The sequence below is a fragment of the Salmo salar genome, chromosome ssa13 (assembly GCF_905237065.1).
Source record: "Salmo salar chromosome ssa13, Ssal_v3.1, whole genome shotgun sequence".
NCBI lineage: Eukaryota > Metazoa > Chordata > Actinopteri > Salmoniformes > Salmonidae > Salmo > Salmo salar.
Genome location: NC_059454.1, coordinates 81669719 through 81697583, shown reverse-complemented (window position 1 = coordinate 81697583; position 27865 = coordinate 81669719). Strand labels below are relative to the sequence as shown.

The 27865-nt window shown below is 42.0% G+C and overlaps 1 protein-coding gene across 1 annotated transcript in view; it reads left to right on the top strand.

Moving 5' to 3' along the window:
* The window catches only part of LOC106567905 (olfactory receptor 146), a 54712-nt gene that overhangs the window by 12186 nt on the left and 14661 nt on the right, over nt 1-27865 (top strand). The window contains exon 2 of the mRNA XM_014137787.2: nt 12481-12611. The gene's annotated coding sequence lies outside the window, so the exon portion shown is untranslated. The remainder of the gene's footprint in view (nt 1-12480; nt 12612-27865) is intronic.

Sequence of the window (27865 nt, the reverse complement as noted above, 5' to 3'; positions counted from 1 at the left end):
ACTTTTCCAGCCCAACTTGGTACTGCTCCTTTCGTATTGAAATCAAATGGTTTGAAATACTTTTGGATAAATATCAGGTCACTAATCAATAAGATATTTGAAAAACCATCAGGAATGATTGACATTAAGAGATGGACAGTTTTACCTTTATCACTATGCGGTAGAGCAGAGGTAATAAAGATAAACATACTACATAGACTTTCTTTTCTCATGTCAGTTTTTTTCACTTCAATTCCCTCAGCATTGATTTAAAGAGATAAACTGTATATTTTCAGGCTTCTTGTGGAAGGACACAAGAATTTACCATAAACTGCCCATGTTCCTGATGTTTATCTTTATTACTTATCATATAATGCAAGATAAGCATTTTCATGGGGCTATAAAAATGTGAGAACAGTAGGCAGCTGGAAGTGGCTGGAGGAGAATATTGGGTAACCTTTCATTTTACAGACCTTTAATGTAAGTACATAGTAACAAACTAAATAGGTAGTAACAACTGAGTCTTAAACATACTTACTAGGAACCAAACAAGTAAGTACTACATACTTAATGTCTAAAATCGAAAGGTAATTATATACAGTAGGTACAGAGCATTTGGAAAGTATTCAGACCCCTTGACCACATTTTGTTACATTACAGTCTTATTCTAAAATGTATTAAATAGTTTTTTTCTCTCATCAATCTACATACAAATAGCCCATAATGACAAAGCAAAAACAGGTTTTTAGAATGTTTGCAAATGTGTAAACAAATAAATAAACGGAAATATCACATTTACATAAGTATTCAGACCCTTTACTCAGTACTTTGTTGAAGCACCTTTGCAAGCAAATACAGCCTCACGTCTTCTTGGGTATGATGCTATATGCTTGGCACACTTGTATTTGGGGAGTTTCTCCCATTCTTCTCTGCAGATCCTCTCAAGTTCTGTCAGGTTGGATGGGGAGCATCGCTGCACAGTATTTTCCGGTCTCACCAGAGATGTTAGATCGGGTTCAAGTCCGGGCTCTGGCTGGGCCACTCAAGGACATTCATAGACTTGTCTCGAAGCCACTGATGCGTTGTCTTGGCTGTGTTCTTAGGGTTGTTGTCCTGTTGAAAGGTGAACCTTCGCCCCAGTCTGAGGTCCTGAGTGCTCTGGAGCAGGTTTTCATCAAGGATCTCTCTGTACTTTGCTCCGTTCATCTTTCCCTCGATCCTGACTAGTCTCCCAGTTCCTGCCACTGAAAAACATTCCCACAGCGTGATGATGCCACCACCATGCTTCCCCGTAGGGATGGTGCCAGGTTTTCTTCACACGTTACGCTTGGCATTCAGGCCAGAGTTTAATATTGGTTTCATCAGACCAGAGAATCTTGTTTCTCATGGTCTGAGGGTCCTGTAGGTGCCTTTTGGTAAACTCCAAGTGGGCTGCCTTGGGCCTTTCACTGAGGAGTGGCTTCCATCTGGACACTACCATAAAGGCCTGATTGGTGGAGTCCTTCTGGAATGTTCTCCCATCTCCACAGAGGAACCTTGGAGCTCTGTCAGAGTGATCATCGGCGTCTTGGTCACCTCCCTGACCAAGGCACTTCTCCCACGATTGCTCAGTTTGGCAGGGGGGCCAGATCTAGGAAAAGTATTGGTGGTTCCAAACTTCTTCCATTTAAGAATGATGGAGGCCGCAGTGTTCTTGGGGACCTTCAATGCTGCAGACTTTTTTTGGTACCCTTCCCCAGATCTGTGCCTCGACACAATCCTGTTTCGGAGCTCTGCAGACAATTCCTTCGACCTCATGACTTGGTTTTTGCTCTGACATGCATTGTCAACTGTGGGACCTTATATAGACCATGTGTGCCATTCCAAATAATTTCCAATCAATTGAATTTGCCACAGGTGGATTCCAATGAAGTTGTAGAAACATCTCAAAGATGATCAATGGAAACAAGATACACCTGAGCTCAATTTTGAGTCTCATACAAAGGGTCTGAATACTTGTGAAAATAAGGTATTTCCGAGTTTTTTTCATAGATTTGCAAAAGATTCTTAAAACGTTGTTTTCGATTTGTCATTACGGGGTATTGTGTGTAGATTGACTAAATGAAATGAAATCCTCATCAATTTTAGAATAAGGCTGTAACGTAACAAAATGTGGAAAAAGTCAAGGGGTCTGAATAGTTTCCGAATGCACTCTAAGTTCAAATAAATAAGTAAGAAGCTAGGTACAACTAAACACCAGCTAAAAAATATGTGAATACATAGCCACGCCACTATTTCAATGTAAAATATAACACCAAGGAACATAGTCACTAAATGTAATTATATAGTAAAACATTTTTGTCCCAAAGGTAAGTACAAGTAAGAACCAGCTTATTACTATGTAAATATGTAGTCACGCCACTCTCTTTCAAAGTAATACCTAAGACACTGTCATGATGAGCCCTGGGGGGAGGATCATAGCCCCCTCTCTCTTCCTCTCTCTCCACAGTTTTATGACTTTATGACAGGTCATAAATACCTGGTAGAAACTGCCATGCAGTGTTGAGGGAGAGAGAACAAATAACCTCCCTTGGCCAAACTCCTAATTCCAAAATGGGAGAATTAAACAATATTTCCCAGCTATCAGGTTTACATCTAAATATTGTGAAATGTATGTGATTAAACTTGAAACTATTTGTGAAAAGATGTAATGTGATGTTAACCTTTTAAATGAGAGTATTGGTTTTTCATATAAAGTTAACAAAATCAATGGCCACGCCCATGTGAGAATAGACATTACATTGATGTCATGGAACCGCCCTTTTCTGTCATATTCGTGTATGTAGGTGGCAGGGAAGTCAGGCGCAGGAGAAACCAAATTGGTTAATCTGGAGTATTTAATTAAAAAACAAACTCCAAAACCAAAGTATAAAATAACATGGGTAACATATACCCATCGCACACCGAGACAAATACACACGTAACATAACATCACAAAAACAATCACTGACAAGGACATGAGGGGAAACAGAGGGTTAAATACACAACATGTAATTAATGGGATTGGAAACAGGTGTGTAGGAAAACAAGACAAGACCAATAGAAAATGAAAAACTGATCAATGATGGCTAGAAGACCGGTGACGTCGACCGCCGAGCAACACCCGAGTAAGGAGGGGCATCGACTTCGCTACAAGTCGTGACATTTTCTCTGGAGTGCATAAAACTCACTGGTGACGAAATTTACATTTCATGCCAAAGAGACACACAGTAAGCCAGACATCTCGAATGGTTAACTTATTCGGGCTAGGGGGCAGTATTCAGAAGTTTGGATGAATGAGGTGCCCAAAGTAAACTGCCTGTTACTCAGGCCCAGAAGCTAGGATATGCATATAATTGGTAGTATTGGATAGAAAACACTCTAAAGTTAACCTCTTTTGGGTAGGGGGCAGTATTTTCAACTCCAGATGAAAGCGTGCCCAAAGTAAACTGCCTGTTACTCAGGCCCAGAAGCTAGGATATGCATATAATTGGTAGATTTGGATAGAAAACACTCTAAAGTTTCTAAAACTGTAAAAATAATGTCTATGAGTATAACAGAACTGATATGGCAGGCGAAACCCCAAGGACAAACCATCCAGGGGAAACAAAAATTGAGGTCATTGGTAGTATTCCAATGGTTTTCTATGGGATACTCTTATTATTAGGAACCTGGTTGCAGTTCCTATGGCTTCTACTAGATGTCAACAGTCTTTAGAAATTGTTGATGTTTTTCTTTTGAGAAATGAAGAAGTAGTCCTATTCATTGTAAGTGTCACTCCAGGTGGACTCTACTGTTTTGTTGCACGTGAACTGGAGCACGCTTCACGTTGTTTTTATCTGGTATTAGAAACAATTTATTCCGTCTTAACTTTTATGGATTATTTACATTTTAGGGTACCTGAGGTTGGATTAGGAACGTTGTTTGAAATGTTTGGACCAAGTTTACAGGTAACTTATTAGATACTTTGTAGGCATGTTGGGCGAGTTGAAACCGGTGTATTTCTGAATCAAATGCGCCAAATAAATTGACATTTTTGGGACATAAAGAAGGACATTATCAAACAAAAGGACCATTTGTGATGTTTCTGGGACTTGGAGTGCCAACAGAAGAAGATCTTCAAAGGTAAGGCATTAACCCCTGTGCGCCATTAGCATAACAAATTTAATTTAAAAAAATAATAATTTTTTTTTCTCAAATTATATCGTTTTATAGATACACCTCTCCTGAATCGAACCACGTTGTCAGATTTCAAAAAGGCTTTACAGCAAAAGCAAAACATTAGATTATGTTAGAGGAGTATATCGTAAAAGTAGCCACATAGCCATTTTCCCACCAACCACATGCATCACAAATAACCAAAAAACAGCTAAATGCAGCACTAACCTTTGACAATCTTCATCAGATGACACACCTAGGACATCATGTTACACAATACATGCATTCTTTTGTTCGATAAAGTTCATATTTATATATAAAAACAGCATTTTACATCGGTGCGTAACGTTGACTAACTATTTTCCCTCAAATGCATCCGATGAAACAGAGCTACAATTTACTATATTACTATTCGAAAACATTTTTAAAATGTAATATTGTCATTCTAAGATTTATAGATGAATATCTCTTGAAAGCACCTGTAATGCCAGATTTAAAAATAACTTTACTGGGTAATCACACTTTGCGATAAAAGGGAATGCGATACTCAGAACAATAGGCTAGCAATAGCAATAGGCTAGCCATCTTGGAACAATCGCATATCACATCTAGTCTTGTATACTATTGTCAATAATCCCTTACCTTTGGTTGTCTTCATCAGAAAGCACTTCCAGAAATCCCAGGTCCACAACAAATGTATTTTCGTTCGAAAAAATGACTCCTTTATGTTCCAAGAGCTTGTTCTTGTTAGCGCGTCTGAAGGCTGCTCCAAAACTTCCGTCGGCCACGGGACAGCCATTTAGAGAAAATGCATTTTTTTCCCATTTAGGTTCGTTCAAACATGTCAAACGTTGTATAACATAAATCTTCAGGGCGTTTTTCAACAAGAGAGCCAATAAGATTCGAGGGGGACGATTGCATTGTGTTTCAAAACGTTTCGAAAGGGGAGGGTAACCAGGGGCGCCGGCGTCGTAATGGTGATGGCCCTATCCGTGTGACTACGTTCCACAGCGTCTCATTCATTCAGTTTTAACAGTAGAAGGCTCAAACCAATTTGTGAAGACTGGGGACATCTAGTGGAAGCAATAGGAAGTGCTCAATGAACCATAGCTCACGGTGTGATTAATAGGCAACGTGATTAAGTTGAGTTCGCAATTCAGAATTCCACTTCCTGTTTCCATCTGTCTCGGGGTTTTGACTGCCATATGAGTTCTGTTATACTCACAGACACCATTCAAACAGTTTTAGAAACTTTAGGGTGTTTTCTATCCACAAGTATTAATTATATGCATATCCTAGCTTCTGAGTTTGAGTAGGAGTCCGTTTAAAATGGGCACTAATTTTTTTCAAAAATCGCTTTAGCGCCCCCTATCCTAGGGGAACGCCAAGAGGTTAATTATATCGCTATTTCTGACTTTTCTGGTGCCTGGTGGAAATATGATTTTCATGTGTTTGTATGTGGGGCGCTGTCCTCAGATAATCACATGGTTAGCGTTCACCGTAAAGCCTTTTTGAAATCTGACACAGCGGCTGGATTAACAAGAAGTTAAGCTTTATTTTGATGTATAACATATATATTTTCTAGAATGTTAAATATTTGAATTTGGTATTTTTGAGTTTTGCGCTCTGCAATTTCACCGGATGTTGGCCAGGTGGGACGCTACCGTCCCACCTGCCCATAAGAAGTTTTAACTGTTAAAATAATGTCTCTGAGTATAAAAGAACCGATATGGCAGGCGAAAACCCGAGGACAATTCATCCAGAATGTTCTTTTTTTTCAGCTCACCCTTGATTACTGTGGCTGTCAATGGGAATATAAAAGGAATACCTCCCAGATTGCAGTTCCTAGGTCTTCCACTAGATGACAACTGTCTTTAGAAAGAGTTTCAGGCTTGTTTTTTGAAAACATTAGCTAGAATTTGTAGTTTTAGTCAGTGGCTCCCATTTTGGCTGTAGTGTTTGTTGCACGTTCCGGTGAGGGCGCGTACTTCGTTATTTATCTCCGGTAATGGTCTCCGGTATTCTCCGTCTTAAATTTTATTGTTTATTTACAAACTTATTAGGGTACCTGAGGATTGATTAGGTACGTTGTTTGATATGTTTGGGAGAAGTTTATTGGTAACTTATGGGATTCATTTGTATGCATTTTGAACGAGGGAAACCGGTGGATTACTGAGTCAAGCGCGCCAACGAAACAGACTTTTTTGGGTTATAAAGAAGAACTTTATCGAACAATAGGACCATTTGTTATGTAGCTGGGACCATTGTGATTGCAACCAGATGAAGATCTTCAAGGTAAGTGATTTATTTTATCGCTATTTCTGACTTTCGTGACGCCTCTGCTTGGTTGGAAATGTATGTAAAGCTTTTGTGTGCAGGACGCTGTCCACAGATAATCGCATGGTGTGCTTTCGCCGTAAAGCCTTTTTGAAATCTGACAGAGTGGCTGGATTAACAAGAAGTTAAGCTTTTAAATGATGTATGACACTTGTATTTTCATGAATGTTTAATATTACGAGTTTTGTCATTTGAATTTCGTGCTCTGCAATTTCACCGGATGTTGTCGAGGTGAGACGCTTAACTTAAAAAGTTAAGAAGTCAGAGAACGCCTGGAAAGAGTCTCCACATTGGAATAGCTACAATTCTATAGGCCGTCGGAGACCGTACAGTTTAAGAGCAAATCTTAGACGTATAATTACTAGTCTGCAGCTAGAAATGACGTAAATCTAGAACGAGAATAACGGCAACCGCCTAAACACCTATCTAATACCATTTCCAAATAGTACTCTGAAGTATGCGTTCTAACCACTGTCATGACGTTGGCCTCTTTTGGTACAGGGAGGACAGTTGACCCCTCCCTTTTGCACCACCACCCCCTACCTTCCCCCCCAATCCACCCTGTGTGTAAAGGGTCGTAAAAACTCTAAAATTCCAGGAGAGTCTCTGGCCACATGGCCCATAGAGAGACACAGGAAATTCTTCCAACTCATAGAATTGGAGAGCCAAGCGACATTTTGTGTTCTGGAGAAGGTATGGAAGATTGGTGAAGAATCCAGCTACGAACTGATCCGCTTGGTACAATTTTGTGATACTCAGAAGAGACAATATAGCCATATTACCATAAAACTGTTTATATAATAGCATCATAATGGTTGTATAGAATGTATTAACCTCTATGGGCAAGGCGGGACGAATTCGTCCCACCTACGTAACAGCCACCTGAATTCAGTGGCGCGATTTTTGAATCGTTTGAAATACTATTACTTCAATTTTTCAAACATATGACTATTTTACAGCTATTTAAAGACAAGACTCTCCTTAATCTAACCACACTGTCCGATTTCAAAAAGGCTTTACAACGAAAGCAAAACATTAGATTATGTCAGGAGAGTGCCCAACCAGAAATAATCAGACACCCATTTTTCAAGCTAGCATATAATGTCACAAAAACCCAAACCACAGCTAAATGCAGCACTAACCTTTTATGATCTTCATCAGATGACACACCTAGGACATTATGTTATACAATACATGCATGTCTGTTCAATCAAGTTCATATTTATATCAAAAAACAGCTTTTTACATTAGCATGTGACGTTCAGAAAAAGCATACCCGGGCAAACTTCCGGGGAATTTACTAACAGTTTGCTAAATTACTCACGATAAACGTTCACAAAAAGCATAACAATTATTTTAAGAATTATAGATACATTACTCCTCTATGCACTCGATATGTCCGATTTTAAAATAGCTTTTCGGATGAAGCACATTTTGCAATATTCTAAGTACATAGCCCAGCCATCACGGCTAGCTATTTAGACACCAGGCAAGATTAGCCTTCACCAAAATCCTATTTCCTATAAGAAAAATGTTCTTACCTTTCCTGTTCTTCGTCAGAATGCACTCCCAGGACTTCTACTTCAATAACAAATGTAGGTTTGGTCCCAAATAATCCATCGTTATATCCAAATATCCTCTGTTTTGTTCGTGCGTTCTAGACACTATACGAATGGTAAATAACGGTCGTGCGCATGGCGCATGGCGTGACAAAAAATGTCTAAATATTCCATTACCGTACTTTCGAAGCATGTCAACCGCTGTTTAAAACCAATTTTTATGCCATTTATCTCGTAGAAAAGCGATAATATTCCGACCGGGAATCTGCAATAAGCTAAACAGCCGAATGAAATTTCTCCACGGGGGCGAATCGTGCACGCACCTCATTCAATGGTCCTCTGATCGGCCACTTGGATAAGGCGATAATCTGTTTCAGCCAGAGGCTGCCTCGTCATCGTTCAGGTTTTTCCCGGGTTCTGAGAGCCTATTGGAGCCCTGGGAATTGTCACGTTACAGCTAAGATCCTTACTCTTCAATAAACAGATGCAAGACGCACGACTCCTTGTCAGACAGGCCACTTCCTGCATGAAACCTTGTCAGGTTTTTGCCTGCCATAGGAGTTCTGTTATACTCACAGACACCATTCAAACAGTTTTAGAAACTTTAGGGTGTTTTCTATCCAAACCTGAACAATAATATGCGTATTCTAGCTTCTGAGTTGGTGTAGGAGGCAGTTAAAAATGGGCACATATTTTTTCCAAAATTCTCAATACTGCCCCCTAGCCCAAACAGGTTAATAAGGATAAAGCTTTTGTAAGACATTGAGATGCTATGTACTGATGTAATGTGATAGAATTGTATTTCTGTAACCAAATCTAACTCAGTCATAGGCACGCCCCCAGGGACCCATACAGGACCAGGCGTCATTTGACAAGCCTGTTCTATGGGCACTATAAAACACCCCCTGATTTACATTTCTTCAGACCAGGCCTCCACTCATGGCTAATAGGTTTTTCCTTCCAATTCCTCTACTGAAAGTGAACCATACCACGTGGTTAACTTTTAGACTATTGATACCGACAGAATAAGAACAAGTCTTTGATATTAATTATTAGTCTGCAGCTAAGTAAATTATATCATCGAACGCGAAGACCAACGAAACAACCATTCTATGATGACATTAATGAATGTTGCTTTGAAAGATCCATTCTAACCGAGAGAGAGAGTCTCCAACAGAACCGAACTCTCCAACAAAGAACGACAACACACTGAGCGTAAATATATATTGATTGCAATTGTTCCCGAATGAGTGAGCCTTCAATTGTCAATTGTTAATATTAATGAACTCTGTGTAACTTCTCAGGTGGCCGTTTATGACCCATTGTTCAACAGGCCGACCTGCCTGTTTAGCCCACAAGGGCACATTCCTCTACCAATCCTTTATGACGATAATGACTGTTTGTATGTTTTTCTGTTAATTACTTAGTGTAGTAAATAAATGATTTTAAGACAATTGATGTATGGATGATTTTAGTAAAGACTGGGTTCGTGCAGATACAACAATTTACGACGTTTGGAATGAGACTGGACTAGAGGTAAAATACACCATTTAAACCAGAAGATAATCGGCCTATACTATAATAGAATATAATATTATAGTACAGGAAAGTTATATTAGGAAAATTATAGCTTTGTAATCTGAATATTCTCCTTGGCGCCCCGATCTCCTAGTTAATTACAATTAAACGATTAATCAGTTTAATCGCGTGATAATAATTACAGGGAGCTAATTGATAAACATATCTTCAGTGTAATGGTACCCCAAAGACACGACACCACCTACAACCACAAAAGACATTTTGACTTCTGGGAAAGTTAACCAGAGACTCTGATGAACTCTACAGGACGATTGAGTGTTTTCAACGGAGAGACAACAACGACATCCAGGCATAAATATGTACGTTACAATTTCTTTCAGAATAAGCGGCAGTTCATGTGCAAAGGATTAGCATTTCAATTAATATAATTATAGACTGTGTGTAGTGAATCCATTTTGACTTTCCCGCTCTTTCTCAGTCCCCACCCCTTTCCTTCGTCTACCAAGCCGTCATATCGGCTTTGCCCACTAGGGACTTTTCTATCATTGTTAGTAACCAACATCTACTGTTTGTTTTATGTATTTCTGTGATTATTAAGCTAGTTAGTAAATAAATAATTAAGCCAATTTGTATATTGCTGATTCATTATGGAAACTAGGGTTAGTGCAGATAACCAAGAATTTTACGACATTTGGAATGAGACTAATGAGGTAACAATTAAGAATTAATTAATAGAAGACTAATTGATCAGATATTAAAATATCTGGAGTTATATTCTGAAAATTATAACTTTGTAATCTCAGCATTTTCCGTGGTGCCCCGACTCCCGAGTGAATTAATGTTTACATGATTAGTTTAATCACGTAATAATTAAACCAATAGAACTGATTTGATATAAATAAGTCTTCACATTTAATGATAGTCCAGACACGACAACACACTAATGTGTACGTATCAATGAACGTATCATTTATTACCACATAATTACCAAAGAAATACCTTCTAGTCATCCTCGTGTTGATATTCTCTCCAGTTATTTCTATGTACTTTAACTTTAGTTACCATGTACAGGTAACTGTCAAAATAAAGAAAAGACTTGCGTAAATGAAGGATACAACATATATTGAAAGCAGGTGCTTCCACTCAGGTGTGGTTCCTGAGATAATTAAGCAATTGAACCCTCTTAGATGTACAATCCCCTATTTAGGGGACTTTGAGCGGTTGTGGACTGGTTCTGCCTAACACTTTAGTGTACAGAGGGCTCTGTGAATGGCACAACAGCAATTGCTGTGCCCTCCATGAAACTCTGGTTGTCCCGCTTCACATGTCGATCTTAGCTCTCAGCTGAGATGTAGTATGTGAAATCTGATACCTCACTTGCATACGGAGCGATACGTCACATTTTCTGGCCTCGCAACTCTGCTTGCAATACTGCATATGAAACGGGAGAGCAATTGCAGCAAAAGCAGTGCCATATTGCTGTGATGTTCTCAGATGGATTTAGAGCTCTCAACATGAAACATAATTTAGTAGAATTGAAACAGCACCACTTTCTCTTGGTCACAGAGGGACTTAAAGCTCAAGTTGTATCCAGACAGAAGACATTTGAATGGCATCTCCACGTCGCTCAGAGGGCGCTGGGCAGACAATTATCTGTTGTTAGTTATATGAAAGGGTGAGCGTGTGTGTGTGTCTCAGTCACCAGATCTCAACCCAACTGAACACTTATGGGAGATTCTGGAGCAGTGGTTGAGACATTTTCCACAACCATTAACAAAACACCAATTTCTCGTGGAAATACACTGCATTATCAAAAGTATGTGCACATCAAAAATCTTATTCCAGAATCATTGGCATTAACATGGAATTGGTCCACCCTTGCTGCCATAAGAGCCTACACTTTTTTGGGAAGGCTTTTCACTAGGTGTTGGAACATTGCTGTGGGGACTTGCTTCCATTCAGCTACAAGAGCATTAGTGAGGTCGGGCATTGATGTTGAAAGATTAGGCCCGGCTCGCAGTCAGTGTTCTAATTCATCCCAAAGGTGTTCGATGGGGTTGAGGTCAGGGCTTTGTGCATGCCAGTCAGGTTCTTCCACACCGATCTCGATAAACAATTTCTATATAGACCTTGTTTTGTGCATGGGGTCATTGTCATGCTGAAACAGTGAAGCGTGATTCATCACCGGAGAACGCTTTTCCATTGCTCCAGAGTCCATTGGCAGAAACCTCCACACCACCACTCCAGCCGATGCTTGGCATTGCGCATAGTGAGCTTAGGCTTGTGTGTGGCTGCTCAGCCATGGAAACCCATTTCATGAAGTTCTTGTGCTGATGTTGCTTCCAGAGGCAGTTTGTAACTCGTTAGTGAGTGTTGCAACCGAGGACAGGCGATTTTTATGCGTTACACACTTCAGCACTTGTTCTTTGAGCTTGTGTGGCCTACCACTTCGCGGCTGAGCCGTTGTTGCTTCTAGACGTTTACGCTTCACATTAACAGCACTTATAGTTGACCGGGGAAGGTCTAGCAGGGCAGAAATTTGACAAACTGACTTGTTGGAAAGGTGGCATCCTATGACGGTGCCACATTGAAAGTCACTGAGCTCGTCAGTAAGGCCATTCTACTGCCAATGTTCGTCTTTGGAGATTGCATGGCTGTGTGCTCAATTTTATACACCTGTCAGCAACGGGTGTGGCTGAAAAAGCCGAATCCACTCATTTGAAGAGGTGTCCACATACTTCAGTATAGTATATTGAATCTATGCCAAGGCACATTGAAGCTCTTCTGGTGGCTCGTGATGGCCCAACGCTCTATTAAGACACTTTATGTTGGTGTTTCCTTTATTTTGTCAGTTACCTGTATGTTCATAGTGGTTTCTGTTTCCACATAGATACAACGGAGTTACTTGTGAGGTACCACTCCATTGGACAACTCCATTCCATGAAGACAACAGCAAATCTGTCTGTGATCTTACCCTGTTGTTACATGGCACCACGTTCACACTTACAGAGTAGAAATGAGGTAAGAGGGGTGTAAAATGTGAAAACCAGATACTTCAATGTGAATACCAGATACTTTCAATTTAGAGTGATGTTTATTTAATGAAAATCAACCAAAACAACCTAAGTACAAACACATTTGTATTCACAATCATAAACAGCTATCATAACCTGTCAAACCCTGTTCTGTTTCACCTGTCTTGTGATTGTCTCCAACCCCCACCAGGTGTCTCCTGTGTATTTTGTCTGTTGCCAGTCCGTCTTGTCCCATCAACTTCTACCAGTGTGTTCCCGTTTTTCCTGTTCTCTAGTTTTTGTTTTTCCTAGTCTTACCAGTTCAAATTTTTCTGCCTGTCCTGACCCTGATCCTGCCTGCCGTCCTGTACCTGCCTGACTCTGATTTGGATTATGACTCTTTGCCTGCCTCCATTTACCTTTTGCTTGCCCCTTGTACTATAATAAACTCTGAGACTCGTACTATGCGCCTCCTTTGACTGCATCTGGATCTTACCCTAAGCTGTGATAGTACAAACTGGCCATGACTAACCCAGCAGACTCGGACCAGCTTCGCAACGCTGTGTCCTCCCATGGAGGCACCTTTGGAAGACACGAGGAGTTACTGCAAAGCCTTATGGAGGGACTCCATACCCTGGCAGAACGCTATGACCATGTGTTCAATACATTGCTAGTGCAATTCCGTAGATTCCCAACTAGACAGCAAGCCACAACAGTAATCCCCCAGACTTGCAGCAACCCCGCCACCAGCGGTGCTTCTTGCCAGCCTACTCCGGTGTCCCGAGGACCTCGCTTACCTCCTCCGGAGCACTACGCTGGAGATTCTGGAACCTGCTGGGCATTTCTCTCCCAGTGCTCCCTCATCTACGAGCTGCAGTCTTCTTCGTTCCCCTCGGAACACTCAAAGATAGTGTACTGCTCCCGGCGGTGTGGGAGCAACAGTCTATAATAAACTCTGAGACGCGTACTAAAGTGAATTGCATTATTAATTATGTGAATGTGTGAAAATGATTTTTACGTTAGCTTCATACAAAAAAAATCATTGTATCCACATGACATGAATATAAAACATACAAATAAAGTGCCTTCAGAAAGTATTCATACCCCTTTACTTATTCCACATTTTGTAGGGTTACACCCTGGATTCCAAATAGAATAAATAAATAAAAATTCTCACCCATCTACACACAATACCCCATAATGACAAAGTAAAACTTGTTGTTAGAAATGTTTGCTAATTTATTGAAAATGAAATATAGAAACACTAATTTACATAAGTATTCACACCACTGAGTCCAGGGGTGAAACTTTGGTTTTAGAAGGGGGGGACATATTTTTTTATTATACTTTTTAATTTTTTATCTATTCGGATAAACACTTCAAACAGCCTGCCCGACCACTCGTTGCCTCGTTTTATATCACCTTCCAATTATAAAACTGGGGGGGACAAAAATGCAATTTCAGAATGTGAGGGGGCCAGCCCTTGCCTGAGTCAATACTTTGTAGAAGCACCTTTGGTGGAGATTACAGCTATGAGCTTTTTGGTTGGTCTCTAAGAGCTTTGCACACCTGGATTGTACAATATTTGCCCATTACTCTTTAAAAAATTCTTCAAGCACTGTCAAGTTGATTGTTGATCATTGCTAGACATACATTTTAAAGTCTTGTCATAGTTTTTCAAGCCAATTTAAGTGTAGATTTGGCCTTGTGTTTTAGGTTATCCTGCTGAAAGGTGAATTTGTCTCCTAGTTTCTGTTGGAAAACAGACTGAACCAGGTTTTCCTCTAGGATTTTGACTGTGCTCATAGCTGTATTACGTTTCTTTTTACCCTAAAACAATCCCTAGTCCTTGCCGATGACAAGCATATCCATAACATGATGCAGCCACCACCATGCTTTAAAATATGAACAATGCCCCAAACATAACGCTTTGTACTCAGGATGCATGTTTTGGAATATTTTTATTCTGTACAGGCTTCCTTCTTTTCACTCTGTTATTTAGGTTAGTATTGTGGGATATTCAATGTCTGTTTTTTTTTATTTACATATCTACCAATTGGCGCCCTTCTTTGCAAGGCATTGAAAAACCTCCCTGGTCTTTGTGGTTGAATCTGTGTTTGAAATTCACTGTTTGACTGAGAGACCTTACAGATAATTGTATGTGTGTGGTACATAGATGAGGCAATCATTAAAAAATCATGATAAAAACTATTATTGTACACAGAGTGAGTTCATGCAACTTATTATGTGACTTGTTACGCACATGTTTACTCCTGAACTTATTTAGGCTTGCCATAAAAAGGGGTTGAATACTTACTGACTCAGGACATTTCAGCTTTTAATTTTTAATTCATTTGTAAAAATTTCAAAAAGCATAATTCCACTTTGACATTATGGGGTATTGTGTGTAGGCCAGTGACACAAAAAATCTCTATTTCATTCATTTAAAATGAAGGCTGTAACACAACAAAATGTGGAAAAAGTCAAGGCACTGTAATTAATGTAAAAATTATTTTCACATATTCACATAGTGTGCCTGTCTTAAATTGTGAAAATGTTTCCTACTTTGACAAACTGGATCACTTTGTTATATTGTACTCTAGTAAACTTGAAAGTATCTAGTATTTCCATGGTATTAGCTACAGCTTCATTTTACAGCACTCTTACCTCGTATCTCCAGGTAACTGTCAAAAAAAGGAAACATTAACATAAAGTGTCCTAATAGGGTGTTGGTCCACCAGGAGCCAGAACAGCTTCAATGCACCTTGGCATAGATAGTGTCTGGAACTCTTTAGGAGGGATGCGATACCATTCTTCCATGAGAAATTACAACATTTTATGTTTTGTTGATGGTGTTGAAAACGTTGCCTCAGGTACTTCTCCAGAAAGGTTAATTGTCTAAATAACTCAGGAACAACACCTGTGTGGAAGCACCTGCTTTCAATATACTTTGTGTCCATTATTTACTCAAGTGTTATTATTATTTTGGCAGTTACATGTACCCTGTAAGTGTGAAGCTGGTACCATGTAACAATGGGATGAGATCACACAGACAGATTTGATGTTGTCTTCATAGAATGGAGACATCCAATGTGGGAATACATCACATGTACTGTATTGGGGCTGTTACAGCGGCGAAAATGTGATATCTACTTTGGAGGGGACAATTACATTACATTTTCTCAAGAGCAATTCCTGAGGGGGACACCAAAAGTAGTGCTGTAACACATTGTCTACATTGTAATATGGTAAATGTATATTGAGGAACCAAAGAAATAAGGTGTTTGCCGTACTCCTAACTACCGGTACCCAAAACTACACAACTAATCACAACAGCAATACCATTGCCTTTAACAAATCTTAGTTCAGTCACCAGTTTAAGTTGAGAGTGGGGGTATCCATGGCATTTTCCAATTATGTTCCTATTTTACAAGTCAAAAAAATTGAGAACCTTTCATAATGTTGCCAAACAAAGACTCAACAAACTTACCTGAGACTCCCTGTCTCTGCCAGTCTGTCCCTGCATATCTGTCCCCAACTCTGCTGTCTGTGTGCCATCTGTTGCCTGCTCTGCCTAATGACATCATTGTGAAACATTTCCATTAGAATTTCATTTCTTTCTTATGAACATTTTATCAACTAGTCTTTAAGATATTAGGCTACTAGGGTTCTTACTATGCGTTTTGGTGTATTGAAAAATACTCTGATGTCCGTCTTTTATTTTTCTGCCATTTTTCTACCTGGCTGGCTGGCTGGCTACACACATAGTGTGTAGGTTATTTACAGTAGGAGATGGGCTTCTATCATCTTCAATCATTCTATATGGGCTTCGATCTAAAAGGTAGCTAGCAAATGTGAAACGGATTAAAATGACATGAGTTGACAGCTGTAGGAGTTCACCATTTACACAACATATGCTGCAACCTTTTGTCATTTTAATAGTTTGTTTCATATTGGCTGGCTTCCAACAATAGCTGAATTTGCAAAGCTAGCGAGCACCAATTCAGTTTCAGTGGTGTTTGCTATAATCTTTGCTACCCGGGTTAAATAAAGGTGAAATAAAATAAATAAAAAGTTCCCTTGCGACAATTTAGCTTTTGCAACGAGACCATTAAATACATTTAAGACACTGGTAGAAGAGAGTGTAGTTCTGTTCAGTTTGGACTTCAGTTTATCGCTAACCTTATCACAGGGACTTTGAAGCACTAACTTACATCATCTGCATGCTGATTCCATCTTTGACGACGCCACATAAATGGAATAGGTACTAGCTAGCTTAATAGTTAATATTTGCGCGCTAGCTCTGCATATTCAGCTAGTGTGTGTGTTCGCGATTGACTGGATGAACCTCACGGCAGTTACGTAGCAAGCTAAGGAACTGGCAGTGGATCAAACCATTGTGAGGCAAAGGGCGGGGGGGGGGGGTCGCAATCTTTTGAAACTTAAAAAACGCACTATTAAGTGTCTAATCAGCACAATTGCTTTCATTACGTATTATTAATATTATTTAAATTACAGTTATGTTTCAGTGATATATTGGGGGGGACAAATCATATTTTTCCCAGGATGGGGGGGTCGTGTTCCCCCCGGGATTTCCGCCCCTGGGCTGTTATGGTGACCGTATTTTCTGCCCCACAGGCGGTCATGAGTCATGACGCAGTCAAATTTCACCTAGCATACCATTTAGTCATGGTAACTAGGCTTTTCCAAAACAGTGCTCTGATGCTGCTAATGGTCTTTAGTAGCTAATAAGCCTACCAAACGTGTTAACTGCCAGCCACTAATGGCCTGGTACTCAGTTCACTATTGTCCCTCTAATCACTCTGACAAAATAAAATCATGAGAGAGAGCCCATGAGGTCATGTTGCGCAATATCTCTATAGGCTATGCAATTGCGTGAGAAAACAGAGTTTGTATTGCCTCTATTAAAAAAGGAGGATCCAATCAGCTTTCTATGGGCTAGGCCTAGTATATTTATTTATCAACTTTCCTAAAGCACATTGCTTCGTTTTACTACAGGTGTATAGCCAACCTGGCTGGCATGAAAATGAACTCCGGACAAAGCGTCCTCCATTCGCTATTTAAGTGCATACATGACATGTATTTTTTCCCCTTGCCCCTGTTCTGATAGGTGCATGATAATAGTCCATTCTAAATCAAACTAACTTCACACATAGCCTATATGATTTAGTGTATGTAAAGACAAGATTAAATTAAGAATAGTCTGATGGTGCAGTCCAAGCCAAGAAACAGCTCATGCCTTTTTTTTGCGACTTTTTTCAAATTATAGTTGCACACACCATGTAGCCAAGCCCATGGGCTTATATGTTTTGATAAGGTTTGTATCACAACTAAAGTGGCCAAATAACTCCAAACGTAGCCTACAGGCCTAGGAGCTCTGGAAGACGGTTAGAGAGCACATAGCCTACAGGCCTAGGAGCTCTGGAAGACGGTTAGAGAGCACATAGCCTACAGAGCCTAGTGAAACATGTTCTTATAAGGCCACTCATTGCGCAATCGCGTGCGAAAACAGAGTTTTTCCTGGCCACTATTTAAAAGAGGATCCCAGCTTTCTCATGCTGCCATATTTATTGGTAAATTCTTAAAGTTAAGCACATTCATCTGATTTGCAACCGGTGCAGCCCACCTGGCATACATTTCAAGTTTGTGGAAGCGAATTTTCACCATGAAAATGCACATTTCTAATAAAGCTTTCCATGCATCATGGCATTTGCTGACGTATGTAAGATAGCCTACTATTCTTAATGTGATGAATAGATTGGATAGTCATAATTTAGGCTAATAATATAATCACTGTTCAATCACTGTTTGGTCAGTACACTAATGCATCTTTTCTGGAACTGTCAGATTTTAAACTGAAGTAGTATGTATCCCACTTTGTCCTTTGTGTGCCAATATCCAACCTAGAACGCATCATTGCATTGGCCTTTCTATCAGTCAAAATGGAGAATACTTGTGAATTAGAAAGTGCGTAAACCTCTGGTTCAGGGGCTTCATGCTTATTGACTATGGAACGAGCAGCATTAGCCCTACAGGGAGATGAAAATGGACTACAGGGTCTCTGGGACACTATAAGAACACACGTAAACCGTAGAGCATAGCCTAATGTATCAATTTGTCTGTATTCATTTATGTACAGTACCTCCCCTCCCTCTACCCCCAAGACTTGACTCCTGCCAGGTCACAGAGGATGCCTGGGATGCTTTGGCAGGGCTCTCTGTCTGTCCTGTGTGTCCTGTTACTATAGGACCCAGGCTACCCCTCCCCCTTATATTGTGTTGTTATCATGTTTCAATGTTGGTTTGTCACTGTGCTGTTGTTGTTTATGTAATGTAAATCTAAAATAAAAATGATAAATAGCAAAAAATTACTTACACTGTCCTCTCAGAAAGGGAAGGTATGTCCCAGTGCTTCGACCACATCAGCCCCCTCACACATCCGGGCTGTGTGTTTTGATGGCCTCACAGCCGCCATCCCACTTCTAACACCAATGTAGCAAACAGAGGGACAGGGATTCAGGGAAGCAAACCCAAGTCACTGGCGTGAAAGGCAAATACATGTATTTTTGTGTTCCTTATCAATTATCCTCAAACTGAAATCAAATGTGTACAGTTGTGCAACGTACACCATGAACCAAATGTTAAAGAAGAATGTTGTGCGGCTTACAGTTGGTTCTAAAAGCAAGATAAGTAAACATAAGGGCTCTATTACAACCATCAAGGGCCACCAGATTATTGTCAGCTGATCTCTTGTTAAACCATCAACATGCGTAAATCACCCGCACAGTTGATCTCAATTGCAACCATCATTGGCCACCAAATTGCCACTATGTAAAGTTGATGTCAGTGATATTTTATCGTTAATTAGCAGGCTGAGCAAGTAGACTATACAGGGTTGAAGGACTTTCAAGGACTTTTTTGAGCACTTAATTGTACTTTTCAATGGTGGGAGACCATTATAGTACACTGTCAGCGACCATATAAACTCATTTTAAGTGTTTTAACATGGGTACAGTAGAAATTGAAAGAGGTAAGGTGGCCAGGGGATGTTAATGAGGAGGAACACAGGAGAAGAAAGTTTTCCCTTTGTAAACTGGGTTTCCTTTGTAATGGAACCCTTTGCATGAAAAACCAAGAATAATTATATTGGAGCAGTAGAACTTCTAAATCGGCTACCATAACTTCAAGGACTTTTCAAGGACAAACTGCCTAGACTGAATGTACTTTTAAAAAAAAATACAATTATATAGCCTAGATTAAAAATAGCATTATTACAATATTTTTTCCAATGGCCTAAGTGGGCCACTGACGGAGATGATCGACTGGCCAGCGGGCAGCCCCGTATGTGACCTACCCGCTTGATTCAGCTCTATGTAGCAAAATTTGAAATTGTGTTTTTTGCAGTGGATAAAATTTGTCTTTTTTATGTTGCCGTTTCAAGGTAAAATGTACAGCAGGCTTTGAAGGCTGTCTGGGCTTTTAGTGTTATTGAAGGAGCTGACCAGAAATGGGCATTTCCTTTGTGCCCATGGTGAATGAGAACAGAACAATATTGTCTGAATGAAAGCGATTATTTTACTACTGCAGTTAATAACAAATACTGTGTATTTTTAAGCTACTTGAGTACTCTGAGCTAGAAAATTGAATATCATACACTTGTCACGTCCTGACCATAGAGAGCCCTTTTATTTCTCTATTTTCGTTAGGTCAGGGTGTGATTTGGGTGGGCATTCTAGATTTTGTAGTTCTATGTTCCATTCTATGCTTTCTATTTCTTTGTTGTTTGGCCGAGTATGGTTCCTAATCAGAGGCAACTGTCTATCGTTGTCTCTGATTGGGAATCATATTTAGGCAGCCCTTTTTCCCACTTTCAGTTGTGGGATCTTGTTTTTGTACAGCTCAGTTTAGCCTGCAGAACGTGACGTTCGTTTCCTGTTGTTTATTGTTTTGATTTAGTGTTCTGAGTTAAAATAAATGTATCATGAGCACTCACCACGCTGCACCTTGGTCTCCTCTTTACGACGACCGTCACAGAAGATCCCACCACAAAAAGACCAAGCAGCGTGGTCCAGAGAAATGGACCTGGGAGGACATCCTGGACGGAAAGGGATCCTGGACGTGGGAGGAAATCGAGGCTGGATGGCATCGACTCCCATGGGAACAGGTGGAGGCAGCGAGAGCAGAGCGGCAACAAGATGAGGTACTAGCACGGCAATGACGGAAGCACGAGAGGCAGCCCCCCCAAAAATTTGAGGGGGGGCACACGGGGAGATTGGCAGAGTCAGGGTGGAGACCTGAGCCAACTCCCCGTGCTTACCGTGGGGAGATTAGGACTGGTCAGGCACCAGGTTATGTGGTAATGCGCACGGTGTCTCCAGTGCGCAGCCACAGCCCGGTGCGCTCTGTGCAAGCTCCCCGCAGTGGCCGTGCTAGTGTTGGCATTCAGCCAGGAAGGATTGTGCCGGCTCAGCGTTCCTGGTCTCTGGTGCGTCTCTTTGGCCCAGGTTATCCTGCGCCAGCTCTACGCACGGTACCCCCAGTTCGCCAGCACAAATCAGTGCGACCTGTTCCAACGCCCCGCACTTGTCAGGCTACGGGGGGTATCCAGCCAGCATGGGTTGTGCCAGTCATAAGCTCCAGACCTCCAGTGCGCCTCCAACGCCCAGTATATCCTGCGCCAGTGCTCCTGCACAGCCCAGTTCGTCCTGTGCCAGCGCCCCGTCCTTGCCGAACTAAAGTAAGCATCCAGCCAGAACGGGTTGTGCCAGCCATAAGCTCCAGACCTCCAGTGCGCCTCCACATCCCAGTATACCCTGTGCCTGTTCTGCGCACCCAGCCTCCAGCGACATTCCCCAGTCCAGAGCTTCCAGCGACGTTCCCCAGTCCGGAGCCTCCAGTGACGTTCCCCAGTCCGGGGCCTCCAGCGACGTTCCTTAGTCTGGTGAGACCTGTTCCGGCTCCACGTAAGAAGCCTCCAGTGATGATCCATGGTCCGAAGCCTCCAGTGATGATCCATGGCACGAAGCCTCCAGTGATGATCCATGGCACGAAGCCTCCAGTGATGATCCATGGCCCGGAGCCTGTAGTGATGATCCATGGCACGAAGCCTCCAGTGATAATCCATGGCCCGAAGCCTCCAGTGATAATCCATGGCCCGGAGCCTCCAGTGATAATCCATGGCAAGAAGCCTGTAGGGATGAGCCATGGCCCGGCGCCTCCAGTGATGATCCATGGCACAAAGCCTCCAGTGGTGATCCATGGCGCAGAGCCTGCAGTGATGATCCATGGCATGTTGCCTGCTGCGACGGTCCCCAGTCCGGAACATCCTGAGACGGCCCGCAGTCCGGAACCTCCAGCGGCGGCCAGCAGCCCGGAGCCTCCAGCGGCGGCCCGCAGTACATAGCCTCCGGCGATGATCCTCGGTCCAGTGGTACAAAAGCAGATGGATCAGCAGGCGGAGCGGGGGCTACTCCCCGAACCGGAGCCGCCACCATGGGTAGATGCCCACCCGGACCCTCCCCTATAGGTTCAGGTTTGCGACCGGGAGTCCGCACATTTGGGGGGGGGGGGGTACTGTCATGCCCTGACCATAGAGAGCCCTTTTATTTCTCTATTTTGGTTAGGTCAGGGTGTGATTTGGGTGGGCATTCTAGATTTTTTATTTTTATTTTCCATTCTATGCTTTCTATTTCTTTGTTGTTTGGCCGAGTATGGTTCCTAATCAGAGGCAGCGGTCTATCGTTGTCTCTGATTGGGAATCATATTTAGGCAGCCCTTTTTCCCACTTTCAGTTGTGGGATCTTGTTTTTGTACAGCTCAGTTTAGCCTGCAGAACGTGACGGTCGTTTCCTGTTTATTGTTTTGATTTAGTGTTCTGAGTTAAAATAAATGTATCATGAGCACTCACCACGGTGCACCTTGGTCTCCTCTTTACGACGACCGTCACAACACTGCAGATATTCCGGTTAGCCAATGTGCGGGAGCACTGGTTGGTCGGCCCAATTGAGGTAGTATGTACATGAATGTATAGTTAAAGTGACTATGCATATATGATAAACAGAGAGTAGCAGCAGCGTAAAAAGAGGGGTTGGGGGGGTTGTGGGGGGCACACACTGCAGGAACCATGGGAAAATAATTCTGCTTAAACAGTTGATAAACTTGTAGCCCCACTTTTGAGAAAACTTTACTTCAATGATTTGGTACCTACTGGAGAGCTCTTCTGTGTCTACACCAATTCAGAATCATTCACAGCCTCTTAATCCTTATTCCCACCCATCTCTTTAAGGATTTACAAATGAGGCCATGTGCTCAACAGAGTGTGTAAGGTAATGTAGTAAACAACCAAAGATTTCAATACTAGAAGTGGTGAAAGTAGTAGCAAAAATACACTTTATCTAGTCTTTGGCCTATATCCTAATCTGACTTTGGTTCAGGTTGCATGTTGTTCTTCACATAACCTTCTCTGGTAAACACACACTATATTAAATAAAATCAATGTTTATTTGTCACATGCACAGGATACAGAAGGTGGAAACAGTACAGTAAAATGGTTACTTGCAATAGTAGCAAAATAGAAAGTGTCCAGATAAATATTTTAGAATAATTAGATGAATCTTACCCAGACACACTTGTCTAAATTGATGGGTCATGTGAAATAAATTCTATAACCACCCCCTAGCCACATCTAGCTAAGTGGATGTGTCACTATCGTCTAGACATGTACACATGTTCATGAAATACAATAGATGACCGTAATCACCCCCAGGCAAATGCGTTGTTAGTGGCTGTGAAGTAGGGTTCCCCCAGGAGTTGATGGAAAGTCGGAAGAGCGAATTAAATGGTAGGATGGATATGCCATCTTAAAGTAGTGTCAGATTTCACATCCTGCAGGCAGAAGATACATACTCCTGGTTTCGTGAGAATCAGGGCTACCGCTCGATCTATGGTGTCTACATATCAATTTATCAATTTCTAAGTGAAAATGTCGGAACCAGTACCAGAACCATGCAGGTCCTCAAAACAGGGGACTTTGCATCTAAGAGGTTTTAACAGGGAGAGGTTGATGTTCGCTGCTGGCTCGGGCAGCTGGCAACGAAGACAGGTAGTGAGGGGGAATTTAGAGAACCAGATAAGATAGTGGGGTTGCTAGGAGTGTGAGCCATCTCCCCGGCTTTTGGGAACAGACCGCACTGCGTGTTGTAGTGTGTTCTTGGACATGCAAATTATTTAGCTAGGCTTTATCAGTGTTTGTAAACAGAGCACGCTGCAAGTGTAGTGCGCTCCTCAATTCTACGTAATTAATCAGGCTAAAACGTACATTGATCAACCTGAATTTGAGTATAGCCTAGTTGTTGTTCCAGTCAGCTGGGAGAGCTAAGTGTACTTCTAATTTGCATGTTTGTAGAATTGCATTTCATTGGGCTAGGCCCGGTTTGCAGAGAAGTAGTAGTAGAACCTTGGATGATCAGTTCTCCTTAACTGTATACCTCACTAGTGTGTGTAGTGTCACGTTTTAGCGTTTTATCGCACTTAATAGCTTGTGTGCCTTACACCTTCGGATAATTGCAGCACTTCTGATTAGGTCACAGAGACTGCAGGAATTTAGTAGGTGGCCTAGTATTGCATGCACTCTGTCTTATGAAATTGTGTAGTTAATAAAGATGATTGTTTGCTATAGCTGTGTTGAGATTTGGTGCCTTATCCTCTGATGCCGGACCATACCAGTCAAACAAAGGTGGTGGCTGCGTCACGCTACTCTGCTCAATCCAGTACTTTCCCCACCTCTCTGGTGGTCTAGCTAGCTTTATTACACTGGTGGCAGCGGTGGGATGTCAAACGATGAGGACTCACCAAACTTCGGCACAAGTGTGGCCCAGATGGCAGCCCCCGCCCCTTTCAATATGCCATCTGTGTTCTCTGTCTTTATGCCAGAAACATTTATCGGTATGGGGCAGGAATGGTCTGATTGGGCTGGACAGTTTGAAATGACCACAGAGGTAAACAATTGGAATGATGGGCTCAAGTTCAAATTTATGTCTTTGTTGCTAACAGGGCGGGCTCGAACATTTATAGCGTTCTTTACATTGAGGGTGGAAGTGACTACACGCACTTGAAAAATGCTATGGGGAAATGTTTTGACCCTTGTGACAGTCACAATGGGAACTTCCTGGCTAAGATGAGACTGCATAATGAAACAGCCTGTGAATTTGCCAATGCTCTATGTTGGTTAATAGAAAAAGCGTACCCAACTGCAGATGCCACTACTCTGGATCTGTTTACACGTGATCGTTTTATTGGATATGTATGTAGTGGGGACTTGCGATTTTCCGGTCTGCTAGGCCCTCTACGATGGAAGTATTGCTTACGAGATGGAAGTCATCGATTCTCCGGTCTGCTAGGCCCTCTACGATGGAAGTATTGCTTACGAGATGGAAGTCATCAGGAGTTTGGAACATAGTCACATAATCCCCGATGCTAGGATTCGGTGCGTGTCGGTGCAGTCATCTAGTGATGCTCAAATGGAGGTTTTCCTTGGTGTAGTAGAAGGGCTTCGACAAGAGGTCAAATCCTAGCACACAGAGGTAAAAAAAGGGCCAAACCCCTCCCCCCAATAGACTGGCCGACCCCGTACACATGACTAGTGCCCCCTCTGCCCATGGGACAAAGTGGGTTTGCTTATGGAATAGAGGCCGGGCAAAGTCGTCTGGGAATGTGGATGTAACCGTGCAGGAAACTAGAGGGGGCTTGCACGGCAGGCCAAATGCTCACTCCCTTCCTCCTTCTTCTAGACTGGCCTTTCCATGAGACAAGAACACTTCTGGGGTGTACCTCAATGCTAAACTAAGTGGGTGGGACACTTGTCTACTAGTTGATATCGGGGATCAAGTTTCCATTGCCCCCAAGCATATATGGCTAAAAATAACTAATGGATACACTGAGTTGTTGTGTTACCAGGGCAGAGTTGTTGTAACTAATGGGGTGGAAAATGAGATCCAGGACCATTGGCGGAACTGTTTGTCAATTTGGATCCTTAGCTGTAGTTGCTGAATTCTTATTTGCAGATATTCTGCAAGAGATTGTCCTTGGCAATGACCTTCTAGCAAAATCTGGAGGAAAGATGCTGCCAACTAATGGGAAAGCAGCTGCCTCTCTTGTTGCTGTATGACGCTAACCAACCCAAACTTGTTACTGATCACTCTGATAGAGTTGTAAACCCCGCAGTAAAGTACACTACATGACCAAAGGTATGTGGACAGCTGCTCGTCGAATATCTCATTCTAAGTTGGTCCCCCCTTTGCTAACAGCCTCCACTCTTCTGGAAAGGCCTTCCAATAGATGTTGGACATTGCTGCGGGGACATGCTTCCATTCAGCCACAATAGCATTAGTAAGGTCGGGCACTGATGTTGGGTGATTAGGCCTAGCCAACTTTTTCTTGCCACAGTAGATTATCCTTGAGATTTTCTACAACTTGTTTGGAGTCCACCTGTGGTAAATTGTACATTATTTGTCTATGTAAGGTCCCACAGTTGACAGTGCATGTCAGAGCAAAAACCAAGACACGAGGTTGAAGGAATTGTCTGTAGAGCTCCGAGATAGGATTTTGTCAAGGCACAGATCTGGGGAAGGATACACAATTATTTCTGCAGCATTGAAGTTCCCGAAAAACACAGTGGCCTCCATCATTCCTAAATGGAAGAAGTTTGGAACCACCAAGACTCTTCCTAGTGCTGGCCGCCCGGCCAAACTGAGCAATCGGGGGAGAAGGGCCTTGGTCAGGGAAGTGACCAAGAACCCAATGGTCACTCTGACAGAGCTCCAGCGTTCCTCTGTGGAGATGGAAGAACCTTCCAGAAGGACAACCATCTCTGCAGCACCCCACCAATCAGGCCTTTATGGTAGAGTGGCCAGACGGAAGCCACTCGTCAGTAAAAGGCACATGACAGCCCGCTTAGAGTTTGCCAAAAAGGCACCTACAGGACGCTCAGACCATGAGAAACAAGATTCTCTGGTCTGATGAAACCAAAATTAAACTCTTTGGCCTGAATGCCAAACGGCACGTCTGGAAGCAGCCAGACACCGCTCATCACCTGGCCAAGACCATTCCTACTGTGAAGCATCATGCTGTGGGGATGTTTTTGAACAGCAGGGACTGTGAGATGAGTCAGGATCGAGGGAAAAATAAACGGAGCAAAGTACAGAGAGATCCTTGATGAAAACCTGCTCTAGAGCGCTCAAGGCCTCAGACTGGGGTGAAGGTTCACCTTCCACACAAACAAGACAATGCAGGAGTGGCTTCGTGACAAGTCTCTGAATGTGATTGAGTGGCCCAGCCAGAGCCCGGACTTGAATCAGATCAAACATCTCTAGAGAGACCTGAAAATAGCTGTGCAGCGATGCACCCCAGCCAGCCAACCAGACAGAACTTGAGAGGATCTGCAGAGAAGAATGGGAGAAACTCCCCAAATACATGTGTGCCAAGCTTGTAGTGTCATATCCAAGAAGACTCGAGGCTGTAATCACTGCCAAAGGTGCTTCAACAAAGTACTGAGTAAAGGGTCTGAATACTTATGTAAATGTGATATTTACAGTTTTTAATACATATTTCTAAAAACCAGTTTTTGCTTTGTTATTATGGGCTATTGTGTGTCGATCGAATAGGGGAAAAAATATTTAATTAATTTTAGAATAAGGCTGTAACTTAACAAAATAAGGGAAAAAGTCAAGGGGTCTGAATACTTTCTGAATGCACTGTAGATTAAATATTCCCTCTAAATGAGGGAACATTGCTTGTGGTGCAATTTGGTTCAGAAGAGAGACGTTTTGAACTGGCCGAACTTCATTCCAGTTGGGAACTGCTCCATCGTCACACTTTTGTTTTTAGTACAGGAGTACGGATCTAGGTGAACTTGCCTTTCGATGCATCATATAGATACCGGTAACGCAAACCCATTAAAATGGGCCTGCGCAAAATCCACCTCAAACTGCAACAGGTAGCTATAGACCACATTGAGCAAATGCAAGATCATGGCATCATCCGCCCCTCATGTAAACCCCTGGGTAGCCCCTGTTGTTCTGGTAAAAAAAAAAAAATGGAACTTTACGCTTCTGTGCTGATTATCAGAGAATCAATGATGTCACTGATAAAGACGCTTATCCGCTCTCGAGAATTGACGATGCTCTTGACAGTGGCTACAGGCAAATTGAGGTGGACCCCAAAGACAGATAAAAAAACTGAGTTT